Source organism: Diabrotica undecimpunctata, chromosome 1, assembly GCF_040954645.1.
Source record: "Diabrotica undecimpunctata isolate CICGRU chromosome 1, icDiaUnde3, whole genome shotgun sequence".
In the NCBI taxonomy this organism is placed as follows: domain Eukaryota; kingdom Metazoa; phylum Arthropoda; class Insecta; order Coleoptera; family Chrysomelidae; genus Diabrotica; species Diabrotica undecimpunctata.
Genome location: NC_092803.1, coordinates 41,479,555 through 41,485,554, shown reverse-complemented (window position 1 = coordinate 41,485,554; position 6,000 = coordinate 41,479,555). Strand labels below are relative to the sequence as shown.

Below are 6,000 nucleotides of genomic sequence, written 5' to 3'. Positions count from 1 at the left end.
AAAGTTTTTGGTTGCTAACCTCACCCTCCTCCTTTATTCGCATTTGAGACCGGCAATTCTATAATCACCTACTGAAGCTATTAGATTCATCCCAGACAGCGACTTAGAACAACACGAACAGAGTTTTATATTAATACATAATAATTGATAATTAATTTATAAACATTTAGCTACATGGACATGAAAATCTGTATATTAATATAAATGTAAATCCAATCAATACAAATAAATTAACATCTTTAACATTTTACTATTCACATCTAATTAAATAATGTTAAAAATATTGAAAGAATTATCTATGTACTTTCCGAGATATAAATAAAATACGAAGCGGGATTTATATTTACATTTATTTTGTCCCCAGGCATCACCCCGTACGGTCGGTCGATCGCCAGTCTGGACGGCTTGGCAACGCTGCACGCCAGACACCGGCAAACTACGTCCGAGCCGGCTTCAAGACTCGTGAGTGAATTTTCTTCTTCTTCAATTGCAATCTACGTTTTTGGATCAGTCGCGACTTGACTGTTACAACTGCAGGACGTTGGCGATATCTAGCCGGTAATCTTTCTCCTAAGAAATGTATACAAAGTTGACAGTAGAATTTAAGGAAAGTGGTTTTGTTATAAACGTTTTCGCACCATCTACTGATCTATTATCCGCGCTGCTACATATACCGTGCGTAAGAAAAAAACTTTTTTCGAGTTGAAGTTCTTGTTTGACTTTGTGCTTTTTTTAATTTGACATACCTCGTAGCTGTACGGTAAGCTTAAGTTTTTACTATATTTCTACTAAGTTTGTGTTTGATGTTATGTTTGTGTTGTTTTTTGTCGGTGCAATATGTTAAATGTTGCCGGCTACGTGGCTTATTGCATTGGTAATTGCATTCCTATCGCTGGCATTCCTAACATTTCAATTTTATAGATAACTGTGAAAGTTAAAAACTGCCGCAATTTGTTTGCCTTTTTTAACCATCGAACATCATTAGTAGCTTCAAATTAATCAATAGAAAATAATGAAATTATTTAGTACGCTTAAATGGTACTGTCATTAGCTTAATCGCTTTTTTTAAGTGAGAAAATACACACATCAACAATGTTTATAGATATTTCATAACATCCTTAATTATTTTAGAAACTGACTTCGATTCTCATGTTGTTGAACATTTGTTGTTTGAGTCAAATTTTTTTTATTTCTTTGGTGTCACCCCCAAAAATTCTTGCAGCAGGCAATGAGATTTTTCATTATAGAAAATACGATCTGAAATATACAGAAGGGTTGGAATCTAGCCTTGGATACCTTTTAGGATCAGAGGAAAGGATGTCAATGCATTTCTAATTTGATTCAGGACTAGATATTGTTATGTTATATTACACACAAATTAGTTGAAATTTGAAGCTGACAGTCATCTAGCTAGATTACACAGTAATCAGTTTCTCCTAGATTTTGTGATACTACTGGTACTTATATTAATTTAATCCATTTGAACCTAATTTTCTTGTTTTTTTTATTCCTAGATCAAGAAATTAGCAGCTTTTCTTCAAATGGCTAATTATTTAGTTGAGCCATTCTTGTCTTAGACAGATATCTATAAAAAGACATTTAAAAATGAGTCACTTTCTTAAATAACTACGGATGTTGTTAAAATTTTTAAATGGTGTATTCAAACAAATAATTTTTCTTCGTATTGCACAACTTCCAGCAACCGAAGTTGAATAATTGTTTTTTGTTTCACAATACTATGTAACTATCACAATATCGTAATAAATGTATCTAAAAATAGTTCCAAATTACTTTTTTCATTTGATTGTCTAATGATGATTTCATATTTCAGGCAAATCATAACAACAATTTATCCCAGTGACAATTGTGAATGGGTTAACGATATGAATGTTATATACTTTATACAACTCTATTATGAATATTTTATTATAAGTAATGTATATTTTCAAATCATTGTATTGACATAATGTAGATGTTAGTTTATAAAATAACAATTGATACCCTTATTTATATTTTTAAATACTAGAAAATGATTAATAATGCCGCAATTCTTCAATAATTTTTGATATTGTTATCTTATTCTTGTGTATTATTAATTACAATTTGGGACTAGCTAAACAAAACAATTATTATTGGAGGCCGTTTGGAATGTACTGGTGAGCTCGGTTACTATCACTAGTGTTTCAGTTACCTCTCTTTACAGTACTAAAATTGGGGAATTTTGCAAAAAGTTGACAGTGTTTAGCCAAATGTATGGATGGCAGTTAAATATATATTTTGCATTAAAGGTGAAAAATCATCTTGTTTCTTCCTCATTAAGTTAAATCATTTGAACGAGTTCCGGGCACCTTTTTGTATCTGTAATTTAATATCTTATTAACAACAACCTGACACCAGTTCTTTTTTTGTTTACCTTTTACCTGATGATGAATGAGGCGATGGTCAATTTTGTTACCTGTTTTTTTTTTCGTGATGTTACCTGGTTAAATCAGTTTTATATTTTTGCCTGTGGAGGCGGGAATTTGTTAAACTAATTTTGTTTTGGCGTTTGTGTTTACTACTTTTGTAAATAATTTGGTTATCAATATACTTTATAAATAGCTTGTTTGCTAGTTGTTCGAAAATTTTTGGAATTATGGATCATTTGCAATTCAGGTACATTTACATATTTCTGGACTATCTTTAATTATTAAAAAGTGTGTTTCCAGTTATTTTGTTTGATCTAATTTCCAGTTTCGTCAACTGTCGTTTAGAACATTTAAAAATGTCAAAATCGTTTTTCTCATTGTCGCTTCTGTTTTGTTTTGGTAACGTAAATGTTTTGGTCCTATATTCCTATTTTCTAATCTTAACGGTTTCACTCGCGAATTCCAATTTAAAGCAGCAGCAACATAGTTAACTACTCATTTCGAAGATTCTGAGAGGAGTTTCGAACTATTTTATTCCGTTCCTTTGCACAATTTTTGTGTTTTAATTCTATTTTTTCTGTACAGACATCTTGGGCTTTAATATCTGCACAGTATTCTGAATGTTCCCTAAATCTGTATTTAAATATTTGTGGCGTCTGTCCCATATTTTATGTAAATCTATCAAGATCTCGTTGTATACGTTGGCGCCTGTAAACAAATATAGATAATAAATATATACTGTCAAGGAGCCCATCTCTTCCTCGAAAAGTTCTGAGTGGTGATATGTTTTATCAGCTTTTATAATTCATTCTAGTATTTAAAACATGAGAGTATTGTTTATTTTTCGTTATGTAACCTTCAAAAAGTAGCCAGAATTATTGATAATTTACCTTATCGATTGGTAGATAAGATTTAACGGGTTTTATTGATATACGTAAGTAATTGTACGAGGGAAAACATTCTGCGAAGTGGATTAAATGTTAAACACATAGTGTTCCTCATATAATTTTTTTGTTCCACTCTGTATTCCCATACTAGATCATAATTCTATGTGCTTCATACCGTCTTTTCCATTACTGTGTTGTAAAAACTTTTCAATAGGATTTGATTTCCTCGTTATTGCAACATTGACGTAGCATTTGCCTTCATTAACAATAATAATGATAATAATAAAGTCTACGATATTCAATTTATACAATCAGTTCTTATACGACCTTCTTTACGGATTTTACACAGATTATCAATGACCTTGCAACTACTTGTTGCGTCGGAAAATAGTTTTACATGAAAATACTATCAGGAAGAACTATTTATCTATTGATTCATAAATTAAAACGCTAAATAAGGTTATATGAAGTCAGATAAAGTTCAGAAACACTACATTTTAAAATGAGTTATCTCAAAACTACGAATGTGGAGCAAAATAATGAGATCGACCTAGCAACAATACAATTGAGAATCATGTTAGAATATTTAAGTCGCAGTATATCAAAAATATTTAGCTACATACTGCGAAGATTAGGAAATTCTATGAATTAATAAGCACTATAGTGTAATATGTCACAAAGCTACAAGAATACAAATTTTACACGTATGTTCCAACAAAAGATGTAATAGCCTTTCGTCCTCTGTCCTTATTTTTCGTAGGGGTGGAGTGACCTTATGCCATTTGGTTGACTATTGCTGTTCTTTCGTCCCTTCCCTGTGCAGGTTGTTTTGCTTTCGGGAATGACTACCAAGTCTTCCTCTCGATATTTTCTACTAATATGTCTAATGTTACTCAGTACATTTGCAAAGCTCTCAAGCTTCTCATCGCTTGCAAGTCAGCGATATGTAGTGCATATATGTAGTTGTTTTACCGAAGGGATGAAATGTTCCGGGGTATCAGTATCAACATAAACTTTAAGAACACAAAAGCAAACAGGAGTTTACAAATCATGGCATAAGCAAATGATCTAAAATAGGTTGCACACAACAACTGCTGGAGTCATTCTCCTGTGTAGAAGGATCCGTCACCAAGAGGGAATGAATATGAATTTTGATACAATCAAATACATGCCAATAAATAGTAGGCAAGAAACTACTACAAGTATCTAGGATTCCGAACAGATAAAGATAACAATACGAAAATAGCAATTAAACTCAGAACAATATTAGCAAATTGAATCAGTCTACAACTGACTTTAGAAACATCAAACCAGACACGCTCACCAGGAAAACTAAATGCCAGATGTTCAAAACATTGATCAGACAGGTGCTCAACTATGATTCAAAAACTTCTGATACCGACAAAATCAAATAAATCCTCTGCTCTAAGGTCCTCTGCTCTGACATAAAATATGGCGGCGTGGCTACCTGTACCTTACATATAGCCTAATGTAATATAAGTTGAACAATAACTTGTAATATAGATAGTTTAGTCCTCTGACCAACTCTATCTTGGCATAACCACGTAGATGGTATATTCAACATTTAATTTTCGTTCTATATTAATACAGTTTTAAATTATATAGGTACTTCCGGGATATTTTTAAGATGTACTATAACAATGTTTAATTTATAATTACCACCTACAATACTACTAATCAATATTCCACGACTTTAACATAAGAAACTTGATCAATTGTTTAGTTATCATCACATATTTGCATCTTAAAAAAAACACGGAAATACCCAGAAATATTTAAGTGCCAAGATTTTATCATTGGCAGAGATATACATTGTACATGATACAAAAATTTTAACACTTTGTTATCAATTTTTTAAAGCAGATTATTGAGTTTTGTGGTTTTTTATCGTTTTAAAATAGCCGCTTGCATAACAATTATGCATTTTGTTAAGGCACTTTAAAGATAACACTGGTAAAAACGCAAGGTAATTCAGAGAACAGTCTATTTTTAATCGCTTTATTTATCTGTGACAAGATATTCAATGTTTCCCACAATGAATAACAACCAAAATCCCCGTATTATAAAGTCAAATTGTTTTAGACGCCACATGCTTGTTTATTTGATTCTACTCGTTGATAAATACGTTTGACACACAGTGCACCAACTTCAGTACAGAATTTAGCAACATTGTACCAAAAGTCTGTTAGAGAGTTGTATGTTCATAATTTTTTGAATTATTGTAAACAATTAACCGTAAATGTCAAATTTTTGACATTTTTTTTAAATTCTTTGTGAATGTCAAATTTTTGATATTTTTTCAAATTCTTTCTGCCCGAGATTCTTAAATTAATCGTGTTTTGATTTTTTGGTTACTAACATTTTGTCCTTTCTCTTTATCGTTTTCTTCCGTATATTTCCATACTTGATCTTTAAATACTAAATATTAATCTTTGTAGACGATTTGACACAGTCCAATGCGACGTAGCAACTTCCATTCGAAACCGAAGTTTTTTAGAAACTAACTTCTACATCTACCGGTAACGCGATACATGCTTTTAACTTTCACAGTTACAGAACTAATTGAAAAGTTTGCTCCTCATTGAGTCTTTCTATTATATGGGTATTGTGAAGGAGCTGGACAATCTCCACGTTCTAATGTTGGACCAGCCGTTGTTCGTGACTACTGGCTGATTTGTATGCTA

General features: G+C 31.7%; 1 protein-coding gene across 2 annotated transcripts in view; it reads left to right on the top strand.

The window, feature by feature from the left end:
- Nucleotides 1–419: 419 nt before the first annotated feature.
- The window catches only part of LOC140448514 (uncharacterized), a 116,102-nt gene continuing 110,521 nt past the window's right edge, over nucleotides 420–6,000 (top strand). For both annotated transcript variants that reach the window (XM_072541600.1, XM_072541608.1), the window contains exon 1: nucleotides 420–760. The gene's annotated coding sequence lies outside the window, so the exon portion shown is untranslated. The remainder of the gene's footprint in view (nucleotides 761–6,000) is intronic.